Below are 17,360 nucleotides of genomic sequence, written 5' to 3' on the forward strand. Positions count from 1 at the left end.
ATAACTCACTTATATCTAAACTATAAATGTGATAAATTAATATAAGAGGTACATCACACTTAAAAGGTCTTTATCTTATTTTGGTAGGGGTGGTGTTGAAGCATACCACCACCAAAACGTCTCCAGTGTGAGTATATGGTCAAGAAAGGAGACCTAGTTAAAATAAATTTTTTTACTGGTTTTACATTAGTGTGTTGGTGTGAGTTGGTCTCTCTCTTTTTTTTTTTTAGATTTATTGAGAGAGAATGTGTGTGCAAGTGGGGGGAGGGGCAGAGGCGGGGGGAGAGAGAGAACCCTCAAGCAGACTCCATGCTAAGCAAGGAGCCCGATGCCCCTGAGATCATGACCTGAGCTGAAATCAAGAGTCGGTTGCTTAACCAGCCGAGCCACCCAGGCACCCCTTGATTTTTTATTAAAGAATTTCTAAGAAAGGAAAAAATGATACCTTTGCTTCTTTTTTCTTCATTCTAGTGTGATTGCTATAACAAGTAGACTGTAGCACACTAAAACTAATTGCAAATGCAAATAAACTGGGTATGCCTGTCATTTTAGTGTGATCTTTTAAGAACTGTGAACTTAAACAACTTAAACAAATATAAGAGAATTGAGTACATTGCCATTTAATTTAATTCAGATTCTCTTCTGATCTTTTAAAATGTGAATATATACATTTAAAATGACAGAATACATCAGAAAGCAGCACGATATCATAGAGCATGAGTTTGCATGTATTCATTCATTCAACATTAACTGAATATCTACTGTTTGGCCAGACACTGAATTAGACACACTTATGTTTAATTTCTAGCTCAAATACTTACTGTTAACTTTGGGCAAATTACTTAATTTCTCTGAGTTGGTTTCTACGTTGATAAAGACAATAATAAATAATATGCACCTTTAAGAGTAATTGTGAGGATTTAGTAAGATAATGGTACATAGTATGTTTATCAAACTCTGAATGCTGTTATATAATTTCTGTTCAGCTTTTTTTTTTTTTTAAATCTTCTAGATAGACATGAATGTTGGGAACATAGGGAACACTATGTAACCCACTACAGTCTGACATCTAGTCTCCCCCAATTCATGTCCATTCCACAGACAAAACATATTCGTTCTGTTCAGCTTTTTAATATTTATTTCCTAAAACTGGGTTTGACACATTGTCCATAGTTTAAAAATACTTGTTGAGTAAATAAGCAAAACCTTTCTGTGTATTAATGAAGTACTTGTTAGTGATATATTTCTTTATATTAATGAAAATCACTTGTTAGTAGTTTTTTTAACCTTTACATTTACTTAAAAAATTTTTTATTTTAAAAATTAGCATATAGTAAAATTGACTTACTTTTAATGAATAGTTCACTGAACTTCAACACATATATATAGGTTTTTTAAAACTCCTACCATAATCAGGATATACAACAATTGTGTAACCTCCCAAAAAACTTCTTGTCCATTATTATTTCTGGCAATTACTGATATATTTTTAGTTTTGATAGCTTTGTCCTTTTAAGAATGTCATAGAGATAGAATCATATAGTAACTGTTTGAGACTAACTTCTTTCAATGTAATGCTTTCAAGATCTTTTTAAGTAATTCTGTATCAGTAGCTTGTTCCTTTTTATTGCTGAGTGGTATTTTGTGAGGGTATATCACAGTTTGTTTATTCATTCACTTGTTGAAGGATGTTAAGGTTTCTAGGTTGGTCATTTATGAATAGAGCTTTTATAAATATATGTGAACAGATTTTTGTGTGAAAGTACATTTTTAGTTCACTGGGCTAAATACCTAGGTTGAGATTGCTAGTCATATGGTAAGTGTTTATTTTTAACTTTATAAAAAATGGCCAAAATATATTATTGTGACTGCATCAGAATATAAAGCTTCCGCACAATGAGGGAAACAGTCAACAAAACTAAAAGGCAGCCTACTGATTGGGAAAAGCTATTTGCAAGTGACCTATCCCATAAAGGGTTAGTATCCAAAATATATAAAGAACTGATACAACTCAACACCCAAAAAACAAATAACCCAATTAAAAAATGGGCAAGCCTGAACAGACATTTCTTCAAAAAAGACATCCAGATGGCCAAACAGACATGTGAAAAGATGTTCAACATTGGTCATCATCAAGGAAATGCAAATCAAAATTACAGTGAGATACCAGCTTACACCTGTCAGAATGGCTGAAGTAAAAAACACAAGAAACAGTAAGTGTTGGTGAGGATGTGGAGAAAAAGGATCCCTTTTGCACTGTTGGTGGGAATGCAAACTGGTGCAGGCATTGGGAAGAATAGTATGGAGGCTCCTCAAAAAGTTAAAAGTAGAACTACCCTATGATCCAGTAATCGCAGTCCTGGTATTTACCCCCAAAATATGAAAACACTTACTCAAAGGGATACATGGATCCCTATGTTTATAGCAGCATTATTTACAATAGCCAAGATGGGGAAGCAGCCCAAGTGTGTCCAATGATAGATGAATGGATAAAAAAGATATGGTGTGTGTGTGCATGCACACAGGAATATTATTCAGCCATAAAAAAATGAAATCTTGCCATTTGCAACATCATGGATGGAGCTAGAGGTTATAGTGCTAAGTGAAATAAGTCAGAAAGAAATACCACATAACTTCACTCATGTAGAATTTAAGAAACAAACAAGCAAAAGGAAAAAAAAAGACTAAGAAACAAACTTAATTATAGAGAACAAACTGATGATTATCAGAGGGGAGGTGGGTGGGGGGATTGGATGAAATAGATGATGGGGATTCAGGAGTGCATTTGTCATGATGAGCCCTGGGTGTTGTATGGAATTGTTGAGTCACTGTATTGTACACCTAAAACTAGTGTAACATTGTATGTTAACTATACTGGAATTAAAAACTTAATTAAAAAAAAATGGCCAAACTGATTTCTTTTTTTTTTTTTAAGATTTTTTATTTATTTAATTGAGAGAGAGAGAATAAGAGAGAGAGAGCATGAGAGGGGGGAGGGTCAGAGGGAGAAGCAGACTCCTCGCTGAGCAGGGAGCCTGATGTGGGCCTCGATCCTGGGACTCCACGATCATGACCTGAGCTGAAGGCAGATGCTTAACCGACTGAGCCACCCAGGCGCCCCCCAAACTGATTTCTTGAGTGACTGAACCATTTTACATTTCACCAACAATGTATAAGAGTTCCAGTTGCTGTTTGTACTCATCAGCACTTGGTGCTAGTATTTTTTATTTTAGCCATTGTAATAGGTGTGTTGTCCTGTCAGTTTATTAATTTTTTACTTTATGGGTCATGTTTTGGTGCCATGTCTAAGAACTCTTTGCACCGGGTCCCAGAGCTTTCTCATATGTTTTAAAAATAAACTTAAAAAAATTTTTGGTTTATTTTACATTTATAGAAAGTTGCAAAGATAGTCCAGTATGTTCTAGTATATTATCCTCACCCAACTCTCCCTGCTGTTAGCAGCTTATATTACCATGATATATGTGTCAAAACTGCGAAACCAACATTGGTCCCTTGTTATTAGCTTAACTTTTAACTAGTTTTTCCATTAAAGTCTATTTTCTGTTTTAGGATCCAAGCATTTAGTCATCATGTCTTTTTGGTTTGTTTAGTCTCTGGTCTTTGAAAGTTTCTCAGTCTTTCCTTATTTTTCATCGCCTTAACAGTTTTGAGGAGGTCGAATCAGGTATTTTGTAGAATGTCGTTCAATTTGGGTTTGTCTCTGTTTTGCTTTTGATAATAGTTGAGTTGTGGGATTTTGGAAAGAATACCATTGAGGTGAATTAATTGCCTTTTTCATCACATATCAGAAGGTCATGTTATCAACATGACTTAATCACTAGTTAACTTTGATCATATGGCTAATTCTGTGTTTTATTCTAAAAGTTTTACATTTTGTATGTAGATCTGTTATCTATTTCAAGTTAATTTTTTTGTATAAGAGTTTTGGGTCAGGGTTCTTTTTTGCAAATGAATGTTCAGTTGTTCCAGCATCATTTGTTGAAAAGAGCTTCCTTTCTCCATTGACTGACTTTTATGCTTTTGTCAAAAATCACTTGGCCATATTTGTGTGGGTATATGTCTAGATGCTCTTGGTTCCTATAGTTTTATAAGTCTTTAATTTAGGTGGTGTGATTCCTCCAACTCTGTTTCTCCTTTTCACAGTTGTGTTGACTTTTCTAGCTCCTTTGCTTTTCCATTTACATTTTAGAATTGTTTTATTTATATCTACAAAAAGTCCTGCTGGAATTTTCATTGTAATTGCCTTAAATCTCTAGATAGTTTAGGGAGAATTGGTATCTTTGCTATGCAGAATCTTTCATTTTATGAACATGGTCTCACCAGGTTACATCTTCTTTGATTTCTTTTATCAGTGTCTTACACTGTCACTGACACTTACAGTGTCACAACTTTTTAAAAAAATATTTACTTATTTGACAGAGAGAGAGAGAGGCAGGCAGAGGGAGAGGGAGAAGCAGGCTCCCTGCTGAGCAAGGACTTGATCCCAGGACCCTGGGAACTTGACCTGAGCTGAAGGCAGATGCTTAACCAACTGAGCCACCCAGGCGCCCCTATACTACAACTTCTTTATCCATTCATCAATCAGTGGACATTTGGGCTCTGTCCATAATTTGGCTATTGTTATTGATAATGCTGCTGTAAACACCTGGATTCATGTGTCCCTTCGAATTGGGTAAATACCTAGTAGTGCAGTTGCTGGACTGTAGTGTAGTTCTGTTTTTAACTTTTTGAGGAACCTCCGTACTGTTTTCCAGAGTGACTGTATCAGTTTGCATTCCTGCCAACAGTGTAAGTGGGTTCTTCTTTCTCCACATCCTTGCCAACATCTGTTATTTTGTGTGCTGTTAATTTTAGCCATTTGGACAGGTGTGAGGTGATAACTCATTGTAGTTTTGATTTGTATTTCTCTGATGATGAGTGATGTTGAGCATCTTTTCATGTGTCTGTTAGACATTTGTATGTCCTCTTTGGAAAAATGTCTATTCATGTCCTCTGCCGTTTCCTTTCTTTTTTTTTTAATGTAGGAATTGGGATGTCAGTTTTTCTTTTTTAAGATTTTATTTGTTTATTTGAGAGAGAGACAGCGAGAGAGAGAGCACAAGCAGGGGGAGCAGCAGAGGGAGAAGCAGGCTCCCCGATGAGCAGGGAACCCAGATACGGGGCTCAACTCCAGGACCCTGGGATCATGACTTGAGCCTAAGGCAGACACTTAACCGACTGAGCCACCCAGGCGCCCCTTCTCAGACCTATCTTACGAAGAAGATTATTTGTTTTTTGGGTGTTGAGTTTGATAAGTTCTTTATAGATTTTGGATACTAACCCTTTATCACATATGTCATTTGCAAATATCTTCTCCCATTCTGAAGGTTGCTTTTTAGTTTTGTTGATTGTTTCCTTCACTGTGCGGAATCTTTCACTTGATGAAGTCCCTTTTTGCTTTTGTTTCATTTTTGCTTTTGTTTCCCGTCCCTCAGGAATCATAGTTTCCAGATCTCACTTTATTTATGATTACTATGAAGCTGGGATAATTTTGGACATAGCCTTGTCTGGATACATGCCAGAGACCACCTCCCCTGGGCTAGCTATACCTTATCAATCTCAGAGTTATATAATTCACATTATCACTGCTAGGCTAAAATACATGGTATTTGCAGACATAAGCAGACTTTTCTTTTACAATTCTTAGTTTCTTGAATCTATCAGAGCATGGTCAATTTTGCACACATCTCTGTGAGTCACATTAGCAGGCTTTTAGCAGCTAAAAGGCTTATCCTGTAAAATCCCAATCCCCAGTTCCTAGCTATTAGGACCTATAATCCAGAGTTGATAAATCTTGGGTTTCTTCAGAGTCACCTTGTGTGCTTACTTTTGCCTTTCAGTTCCCTCTTTGTTTCTGTCACCCTTTTTATCTCCTTTTTTTTCTTTGAAGTTCAGCTATGTATTTTATTTTATTTTATTTTATTTTTTTTAAAGATTTTATTTATTTAATTGAGAGAGAGAGAGAGAATGAGAGAGAGAGCATGAGAGGGGGGAGGGTCAGAGGGAGAAGCAGACTCCCTGCTGAGCAGGGAGCCCGACGTGGGACTCGATCCCGGGACTCCAGGATCATGACCTGAGCCGAAGGCAGTCGCTTAACCAACTGAGCCACCCAGGCGCCCCTCAGCTATGTATTTTAAAACATTGTCATATTTTATAAAGTGTTTTGGTTTGTTTTGGGGGGGGGGTCTGTGTCATGCCAGTCTGCCACTTTGCTTTCATTTTTTTTTAAAGATTTTATTTATTTATTCATGAGATACAGAGAAAGAGAGAGAGAGGCAGAGGGAGAAGCAGGCTCCCAAGGAGCAGGGAGTCCGATGCGGGACTCGATCCCAGGACTCTGAGATCATGACCTGAGCTGAAGGTAGACGCTTAACCATCTGAGCCACCCAGGCGCCCCTGCTTTCATTTTTTTAAATTTGATCTTTCTTAAAGATTAGAAGGCCAGCAATCAAACTTTTGACAATTAACCATATTAAAGGTATATGTGTTTTCTTTTTTCCAGCAAACATTATTTTTATTTTTTATTTTTTTTAAAGATTTTATTTAGTCGTTTGACAGAGCGAGAGAGGGCACACAAGCAGGGGGAGTTGGAGAGGGAGAAGCAGGCTTCCCACAGAGCGGGGAGCCCGATGCGGGGCTCGATCCCAGGACCCTGGGATCATGACGTGAGCCGAAGGCAGACGCTTAACGACTGAGCCACCCAGGCGCCCCGCAAACAATTTTTAAACATTTACTGTGAGTGAGATACTGAGATACCAAGGATAAAATATGATCCCTGGCTCAGTAAGCTTTGGGATTAGTAGGGGGCTACATAAGGGAACAGTGGCAGCACTATTGATAAATGCTCTCATGGAAGACAGCACAGGGCTTGATGCAAACTCACAGGAGGTGTCTCTTTAATAGAGACCAAGCCAGGAAATTGTTTTCAGAGGAGGCATTACCTCACTTCAATCCTGAGAGACAAGTAAGAATAAGCCAGGTGAAGTTAGGTAAAAAGATATTCAAGGCAGAACAAGAGCATTAGTAGCGATGTTAATGCTTAAGTTAAGAATTTTAAACATGCAAGTAGTTTGATAAGCATGGAGTATAGCAGCAGAGGGTTGAGAATGACAGAAGATGAGAGGGTATCTGTGTATTTTGGGCCTAATGTGAACTGGGCATCTTAAGATTTCATAATGTTCTTTTTTTTTTTTTAATAATTTTTTTTAAAGATTTTATTTATTTATTTGACAGAGAGAGAGCACAAACAGAAGTGGGAGAGGGAGAGGCAGCCAATGTGAGGCTTGATCCATGACCCTGGGATCATGACCTGAGCTGAAGGCAGACACTTAAATGACTTGAGCCACCCAGGTGCTCCCATAATGTTCTTATACTTGTTTTTTAAATAGAATTTTAAAACTATAATTGTTACAAACTTAAATTTTACATTTTTCAAAGTTATAAATTACTTGTCATGCTTCTTAGCACCTGAAGAATAACATACACTTAAGTGTTCATCTATAAATATTTACTTTTTTAAAAATTAAATACTAAAACAATGACATTGAAAATTTGATAACTATTATGCAAAATATTCATTTATACCAAACATATACAATTAGCATAGGTTGACCCTGTCGGAATGAGATAAAATTAATGTATGATTAACTTATATTTTCGGGGCACCTAGGTGGCTTAGTTGGTTAAGTGGTTGCCTTTGGCTCAGGTCATGATCCTGGGGTCCTGGGATAAAGCCTCCCATTGGGCTTCCCTGCTCAGCAGGGAGTCTGCTCCTACTTCTCCCTCTGATCCTCCCCCCCGCTCGTGCTCTTGATTGCTCTTTCTTTCTCTCTCAAATGAATATATAAAAAAATCTTTCAAAAAAACAAAACTTATATTTTCAAACCAAACTTTAGGAAATAGAATTTTGGCATTTATGGCAATGTTCAGTTTTGATAGTTCTTTTATCTACATCTATTTTGAAATCTTGTAGTTTCACTTTTTATATTAAGCACCTGCCAGATAAGCTCTAAGCCTGTTTAACTTTTTTAAGGGTATTTTATAAAACTGGTCGTTAAAAGATATGTGGGCATGATCAGTTTTTATGGTCTAGGCAAGATAATTGATGTTAATGATGTGATTTGTTGGATACTTCTCTCTCTCTCCTTATATACGTATCCTTTATTTTCTAATGGCAGATTCCTGAAACCATAAGTAGAGATTTATTCCCTTGATTGTTACTCCTTATAAAATAAGTAGCCCTGGAAAAGATATAGACATTAACCTAGGAGACATTTATGCCCAAATGTAAATTTGTGAGATCTTTACTGAGCAGAGGTTTTATTTTTATTTATTTTATTATGTTATCACCATACAGTACATCATTAGTTTTTCATGTAGTGTTCCATGATTCATTGTTTGCATATAACACTCATTGGTCCATGCAATATGTGCCCTCCTGAATACCCATCACTGTGCTAACCCATCCCTCCCCCCACTAAAACCCTCCGTTTGTTTCTCGGACTCCATAGTCTGTCATGGTTCGTCTCCCCTTCCAATTTCCCCCCCTTCATTTTTCCCTTCCATCTCCTAATGCCCTCCATGCTATTCCTTATGTTCCACAAATTAGTGAAACCATATGGTAATTGACTTTCTTGAGCAGAGGTTTTGATAAGAATGAATGGTAGGCAGGATAATGAACCTCTCTACAATCCAAACCTGCCCACATCTTAAAACCTGTGAATTTAGGTTACATGGCCAGAAGGGATTAAGGGAGCAGATGGAATTAGGGTTGTTAATTAACTGACTTTAAGATTGGGAGATTTAGGGGTGCCTGGGTGGCTCAGTCGTTAAGCGTCTGCCTTCGGCTCAGGTCGTGATCCCAGGGTCCTGGGATCGAGCCCCGCATCGGGCTCCCTGTTCGGCGGGAAGCCTGCTTCTCCCTCCCCCATCCCCCCTGCTGTGTTCCCTCTCTCGCTGTGTCTCTCTGTGTCAAATGACTAAATAAAATCTTTAAAAAAAAAAAAAGATTGGGAGATTTATCCTGGATTATCTGGGTGGGCCCAGTGTAATCACAAGAGTTCTTTTTTTGTTTTTTTGTTTTAGAGAGAGACTGTGTATGCTGGAGCTTGGGCGGGGTCATAGCGGCAGAGGGAGAGAGAGAATCTTAAGCAGGCTCCACCCCCAGTGTGGAGCCCAACACGGGGCTCGCATGACTCTGAGCTCAAGACCTGAGCCAAAATCAAAAATCTGACTCAAGAGTTGGGTGCTCAATTGACTGAGCCAGCCAGGCGCTCCGTAAGAATTTTTTAAAGTGGAGAAAAGGCAGAAGAGAGTCAGTGTCTGAGTGGTGTAATATGAGAAATTGGCCTACTGTTGTTGGATTTGAAGAAGGTAGCCAGGAACTAAGGAATGAGGGGAGCCTCTAGAAACTGGGAAAGGGAAGGAATGAATTCCTGCTTGTGAAACTTCCAAAAGGAGCACAACCTTGCTGACAAGTTGATTTTAGCATGGTAAGACTTTTGTTAGACCTCTGACCTATAGCACTGTAAGATAATAAATTTGGTTTAAGCTACCAATTTTGTGGTAATTTGTTAGAGCAGCAGTATGAAAACAACACAAAAAATAAGGGCATAAATGCTATATGCCTGGGAGGGAGGCTCTACAGAGATTGGAAAAATACACTGAAAGTACAGCTGGGTTTAACTCATGATTTTTGTCTCTGTGGTTTTGCCTTTGTTCAGCCTAGTCTCTGGACCTTCAGCTCAACCACACTTTAAGGGAATAGCAGGAACAACATAAAGAAATGGCCCACAATCCTGTAAATTGTGTAGTTGAATAATTATGATGGCTTTTAAAATATATATTTTTTGATTTTAATGCATTTTTTAGATAGCCGTAGAAAGAGATATGTGCAAAAGGACCTGATAGTTTTGAGAGAATAGTATTTTAGAATAGCTCTAAGGACCTGTAAGATGTTCTTACTCTTTCAAAAGCAGAAATGTTCAGAAGACTTCTAGTTTTGGTGACATAACACAGTTGGCAGTTCCTCCTCTGCAAAAAAAAAAAAAGGTATGAAACTGGAAAAAATTGCAAAACAACAATTTTAGGGTACTGGAAATTACCCAAAAGCAGACAACAAATTAAGAAGCATTTATTTTATTTATTTATTTATTTATTTTTAAAGATTTTATTTATCTGACAGCGAGAGAGGGAATACAAGCAGGGGGAGTGGGAGAGGGAGAGGGAGAAGCAGGCTTCCCGCTGAGCAGGGAGCCCGATGTGGGGCCCTATCCCAGGACCCTGGGATCATGACCTGAGCCAAAGGCAGACGCTTAACGACTGAGCCACCCAGGCGCCCCACGAAACATTGATTTTTGAAAAATTACTGGTGTTTCATTTAAGATAGATGGATTCTCTGGCCATTTTGCCTGTAACTGTTACTACTGCTCCTCCCCTCCCCAATCTATGTTGGTGAGAACTGTGGCTTTCCAGTCTAGGCTGGTCATGAAAACCACTAGTTCTGTTGGCAGATGAGCAGACTTGATATGAGTGGAGGGCAAAAACCTGTAGCTCTGCCATCTAAGAGTAGTAGACTTGATTGAGAATGGATAAGGAAAAGTTGTATCTGAACTAGGCCAAGATTGTAGTTCTAGTTCAAGGCAATTGGTGGGTTAGTCAGAAATTTAATAGGGACATAATATATGTATGAGAGCCATAGAAGAGTTGTATACATTTTTTACGCATCCCTGTATCATAGGAAAACTACATGTGCGCAGGGAAGATGTAAGAGAGCCCAAACTTCAGAACTGGTTGCATCTTTAAATGCACCCGCACCCCCTCCCAGCAGATCAGTCAGCAGGTCTCATGGGCTCAGGTGTTTGAGCATATTCTTTACCCCAATTACTGGCTTATCACAAAGCTGTATTGACAGTGGGTAGCCCCTAGGAAGCCAGCTAAGAAGAATAAAATGGTTGAATAAAGACTTCAGTAGTTGAATGTCTTGGGAAAGACAGATTGTACAGTGTAAATCTGGACAAGTTACTAAATATAAGCAAAGAACCCTCAGAAAAGTTAAACTTGGTTTTTATTATCTAAATGTAGTTTTCTTTTTTTTAATTAACATATAATGTATTATTTGTTTCAGGGGTACAGGTCTGTGATTCATCAGTCTTACACCATTCACAGCGCTCACCATAGCACATACCCTCTCCAATGTCCATACCCTCCCCAATGTCCATCACCCAGCCACCGCATCCCTCCCAACCCCCTCCACTCCAGCAACCCTCAGTTTGTTTTCCTGAAATTAAGAGTTACTTATGGTTTGTCTCCCTCTCTGGGTTTGTCTTGTTTCATTTTTCCCTCCCTTCTCCTATGATCCTCTGTCTTATTTCTCAAATTCCTCATATCAGTGAGATCATATGATACTTGTCTTTCTCTGATTGACTTGTTTCACTTAGCATAATACCCTTTAGTTCCATCCACCTCATTGCAAATGGTAAGATTTCATTTTTTTGATGGCTGCATAATATTCCATTGTATATATATACACCACATCTTCTTTATCTATTCATCTGTCGATGGACATCTAGGCTTTTTCCATTATTTGGCTATTGTGGACATTGCTGCTATAAACATTGGGGTGCACGTACCCTTTGGATTACTACATTTGTATCTTTGGGATAAATACCCAATAGTGCAATTGCTGGGTCGTAGGATAGCTCTATTTTCAACTTTTTGAGGAACCTCCATACCGTTTTCCAGAGTGGTGCACCAGCTTGCATTCCCACCAACAGTGTAGGAGGGTTCCCCTTTCTCCACATTCTCGCCAACATCTGTCGTTTCCTGACTTGTTCATTTTAGCCATTCTGACTGGTGTGAGGTGGTGTCTCATTGAGATTTTGATTTTGATTTCCCTGATGCCGAGTGATGTTGAGCACTTTTTCATGTGTCTGTTGGCCATTTGGATGTCTTTGCAGAAATGTCTGTTCATGTCTTCTGCCCATTTCTTGATTGGATTATTTGTTCCTTATTTGTTGAGTTTAATAAGTTCTTTATAGATTTTGGATACTAGCCCTTTATCTGATATGTCATTTGCAAATATCTTCTCCATTCTGTTGGTTGTCTTTTGGTTTTGTTGACTGTTTCCTTTGCTGTGCAAAAGCTTTTTATCTTGCTGAAGTCCCAATAGTTCATTTTTGCCCTTGCTTCCCTTGCCTTCGGCATGTTTCTAGGAAGAAGTTGCTTTGGCTGAGGTCGAGGAGGTTGCAGCCTGTGTTCTCCTCAAGGATTTTGATGGATTCCTCTCTCACATTTAGGTCTTTCATCCATTTTGAGTCTGTTTTATGTGTGGTGTAAGGAAATGGTCCAGTTTCATTCTTCTGCATGTGGCTGTCCAATTTTCCCAACACCATTTGTTGAAGAGACTGTCTTTTTTCCACTTGATATTCTTTTCTGCTTTGTCGAAGATTAGTTGGCCATAGAGTTGAGAGTCCATTTCTGAATTCTCCATTCTGTTCCATTGATCTGTGTGTCTGTTTTTGTGCCAGTGCCATACTGTCTTGATGATGACAGCTTTGTAATAGAGCTTGAAGTCCGGAATTGTGATGCCACCAGCTTTGCTTTTCTTTTTCAACATTCCTCTGGCTATGCGGGGTCTTTTCTGGTTCCATACAAATTTTAGGATTATTTGTTCAATTTTTGTGAAAAAAGTGGATGGTATTTTGATAGGGATTGCATTGAATGTGTAGATTGCTCTAGATAGCATAGACATTTTCACAATATTTGTTCTTCCAATCTATGAGCATGGAATGTTTTTCCATTTCTTTGTGTCTTCCTCAATTTGTTTCATGAGTATTCTATAGTTTTCTGAGTACAGATCCTTTGCCTCTTTGGTTAGATTTATTCCTAGCTATCTTACGTTTTTTGGTGCAATTGTAAATGGGATCGACTCCTTAATTTCTCTTTCATCTGTCTCATTGTTGGTGTATAGAAATGCATCTGATTTCTGTGCGTTGATTTTGTATCCTGCCACAGTTATAAGTATGTTTAAAAAAATTGAAGTATATTCAGAGAATTAAAAATATGCTACCAATGCGTCAAATAGGCAGTCTCAAGAAACAGAAATTATAATGAAGAACCAGATGGAAATGTTAGAGTTTAAAAGTATAACTGAAATAAACTTTCACCAGATGAGCTCCAAAGCAGATCTGAAATGTCAGAAGAAAGAGTTGATGGATTTGAAAGATTAATAGAAATTATCCAATCCAAAGAAAGAAAGAAAAAAGAATAGAGAAAAATGAACAGCACTTAGTAGATCTGTGGTTCAGTGTCAGGTGTTACAAAGCATACATGTAATAATGGGTGTCCCAGATGAAGAGAAGGAAAGGGCAGGGGGAGGAAATACTCAAAGAAATAATGGCTGAAAACTTCTTAGATTCAATGAAAAAATATTTATGGACCCAGGACTCTGAACCAAATCTAGACACATTATCATCAACTTGCTGAAACCCAAAGCAAAGAGAATTTTGAAAGCAGCAAGAGAAAAATGACTTGTCATGTACAAAAGAACAATACTATTTGCTGACAAAAACATTGGAGGCCAGAGGGCAGTGCAATGAGATATTGAGTGTTGAAAGAAAAAAAAAAAAACTGCCAGCCTAGAATTCTGTATCCAGCACAACTATCTTTCAAAAAAATAAAGATGAAATAACACCATTACATAAACAAAGAGAATTCATTGCCTGGAGACCTACCTTATAGGCAGTATTAAAAGAAAGATATGATAATTGGATCCATAGGAGGAATGAAGAGCATTGGAAGTACTCTAGTACATACAAAAGGGATGTTCTCTTAATTAAAAAAGCCCCTAATATTGCTTAAGCAATAATTATAACGCTGTACTGTTGGGTTTATAACGTAGGTAAATGTAATGTATATGACAGTATTGTACAAAGGAATAGGGGAGGAAATGGAGCTATGCTGTGTAAAATTGCTAGATTTTACCAGAATTAATCTGAATAGATTTATAAATTAAAGGTACAGTTTGCAATATCCAAAGGTGTCTGGGAGGATGAAATTGAAAAAAGAAATTGCTTATTGAACACTTACATTTTCTCAGGTATATTGTACATGCTAGGTATAAATATGTCCAAGAAAGTTTTTTATTTATCATTACTGTTTTTGGTGATCCAGTATTTTATGCATATATTCTTTACACTATTCAAAGAGGCTCTGAATATATTCTTTCTTTCTTTCTGGAGTGGGGAGGGGCAGAGGGAGAGGGAGAGAGAATCTTAAGTAGGCTCCACACCCAGTGCAGAGCCTCACATGAGTCTCAGTCTCACAACCCTGAGATCATGACCTGAGCCAAAAGTAAGAGTTGGACGCTTAACTGATTGAGCCACCCAGGCGCCCCTGAATATATTTCTTTCTAAATTAAGAAAGAAACTCTACATGTAGGAGATGTAAAATGGTAGCATTCAAAGTTGGTATGTGTTTTTATGATTTTCCTATGCAAGATAAACAACAGGTACAAATATTGGTTATTTGTTGTTGCTTTCAGTCTTTATGGGAGCAAGAAAGAAAAATGTATCTTAGGACAAAATAGATAAAAATGAGTGATTGTCCTACCTTTCTCAGTTGGAGAATGTGATGCTAAGGCACATTTATATTTAAATTGAGTATTTAGCATGTACAAAGTGTAATCTAACAGATTATCTAACATAAAACAGTTCTATTATTAAAAATTGCCATAGTGGGATTTTTATTTGTGTTGGTATGCTTGAACACCTAATAAATTTAAATTACTAGACTAGATATTGTAGGATACATAAAGATTTATTAATGAAACTTACCGTATCATTCTACTCCCCCTTCACTTTTCCTATTCTTTCCTCCCCATCCCTTCCTTTCTACACACATATAAAAAGGGGGTTTAAACATCTCATACTTATTAATTTTGGACAGCCAAGCAGGAAATCATGGGAAATATGGGATATGTCCATCTGGATATTTTAAGATTATGTTAGTTATATGTTTATGTATTTTCGTGCTTTTGATTTGTGACTTTTTTTCATAAACTAGATTTTACTATGTGTCTTCTGATATACATTTGTCTTAGCATTTCATGATTGCCTTTATGTCAGTAAACTTTTCTTTTAAAACCTTATTTTTTTTTTAATGACAAGTATCATGTAGTATGAGAGGGTTCTGTAATTATTTACCCATTTTTTTTCCATTAAAGGATATTTAGGTTGTTTTTAGTTTTCACAGTGAAACTGTTTACAGTGAACATCATTATGCGTAAAGGCATACCTCATTTTTGTGCTTTGCTTTATTGTATTTTGCAGATACTGATCTTTTACAAATTGAAGGTTTGTAGCACCCTATGTTGAGCAAGTGTATATCTGCAAGTTGGTTTTTCTAGTAGCATTTATTCACTTCTGGTCTCTGTCATATTTTTATAATTCCTGCAGTATTTCAAACTTTTTCATTATTTTTCTATTTATTGTTGTAATCTGTGATTGCTGAAATCTCAGAAGATTGTTAGCATTTATTAGTAACAAAGTATTTTTTATTTAAGGTATTTACATTTTTTTTTGACAAGATGCTGTTGGCACATTTAATAGACTACAGTATAGTATAAAAATAACTTATGTGCATTGGGAAACCAAAAAAATCATTTATACGTGCTTGATTTTGATATTTGCTTTATTGTGGTGATCTGGAACTGAACCCGCAGTATCTTCAAGATATGCATTTGTATGAATGTTTTTGTAAAATAGATAAAAAGAAATATAATTAGTACAAAGTTTGTGAATTTTGAATATTGATATATCCTGCCTTTTTGTTCTACAAAAATGTTTTAAAAGTTTATACCACCACCTGTGGCATGTCCCAAACTCTTGCCAATACTGTATCTTACCAGTATTTTATATTTTTTGCCAATTTAATTGGTAAATAGTGATTATCTTCCCTTAATTTTATTTTCCTAATCACTAATAAGGTTGGACATCTTTGAATAAAATGCTTAGCTGTTGATATTTCTTATTCTTTAAAATATGTATCAGTTTTGCTCATATATTTGTTTAACTTTTTTTTGTTGTGAAAGATAACAAAATTTACTATTTTAACCATTTTTTAAGTGTACACTGGTGTTGAGTACATTCATATTTTTGTGCAACCATCACCAGTATTCATCTCCAGAACTTTTTCATCATCCCATATTGAAACTCTGTACCCATTAAATGATAACTCCTCAATCCTTCATCCGCCAGGCCCTGTAACCACCATTCTATGTTCTGTCTCTGTAAGTTTGACTACTCTATGTACCTCATATAAATGTAATCATATGGTATTCATCCTTTTGTTACTGGCTTATTTCACTTAGCATTAAGTCTTCAAGGTTCATCTGTGTTGTAGTATGTATCAGAATTTCTTTTCCTTTTAATGCTGAATAATATTGCACTGTGTGCATATATCACATTTGTGTATCCATTCATCTATTGATAGGCATTTGGGTTCTACCTTTTGGCTGTGTGGATAAGGTGCTGTGAGCATGCATGTTCAAGTATCTTTGTGTCCCTGCTTTTAATTTTTCTGGGTATATACCCAGATCTGAAACTGCTGGTCATTCTGTGTTTCAGTTTTTGATAAATCACGGTACTGTTTTTCCATAGTGGCTGTACTATTTTATTTTATTTTATTTTATTTTTTTTTAAGATTTTATTTATTTCTTTGACAGAGAGAGACACAGTGAGAGAGGGAACACAAGCAAGGGGAGTGGGAGAGGGAGAAGCAGGCTTCCTGCGGAGCAGAGAGCCTGATGCGGGGCTCGATCCCCAGACCCTGGGATCATGACGTGAGCCGAAGGCAGACGCTTAACGACTGAGCCACCCAGGCGCCCCGTGGCTGTACTATTTTAAATTCGCACCATTCATGCTCAGTGGTTCTCACTTCCCAATATCCTTGCCAACGTTTGTTATGTGTTTTATTTTGCTTGTTACAGTAGCCATCGTAGTGGGTGTGAAGTCATATTTCACTGTGGGTTTGATTTACATTTCCTAATTAGTGATGTTGACCACATCTTTTCATGTGCTTATTTTCCTATTGTATATGTTTTTTGGACTAATGTCTATTCACGTTCTTTGTTCACTTTTTAATCAGGTTGCTTGTTTTTTGTTGTTGATTTTTCTCATTTTTTAAGGCCTCCACTTAATGTTTGCTTAGTTGAAGGCATCATCTCAGGCCTCAAATAGGTCTAATACAGATAGTAAATCAGTGATATATATTGATCCTTCAAAGATAATAATAGTACCTGG

General features: G+C 37.1%; 1 protein-coding gene across 3 annotated transcripts in view; it reads left to right on the forward strand.

The window, feature by feature from the left end:
* Positions 1–17,360, forward strand: part of RAB3GAP1 (RAB3 GTPase activating protein catalytic subunit 1) — a 116,828-nt gene that overhangs the window by 36,233 nt on the left and 63,235 nt on the right. The gene's annotated exons all lie outside the window — the stretch shown is intronic.

This window comes from Neomonachus schauinslandi, chromosome 3, assembly GCF_002201575.2.
Source record: "Neomonachus schauinslandi chromosome 3, ASM220157v2, whole genome shotgun sequence".
In the NCBI taxonomy this organism is placed as follows: Eukaryota; Metazoa; Chordata; class Mammalia; order Carnivora; family Phocidae; genus Neomonachus; species Neomonachus schauinslandi.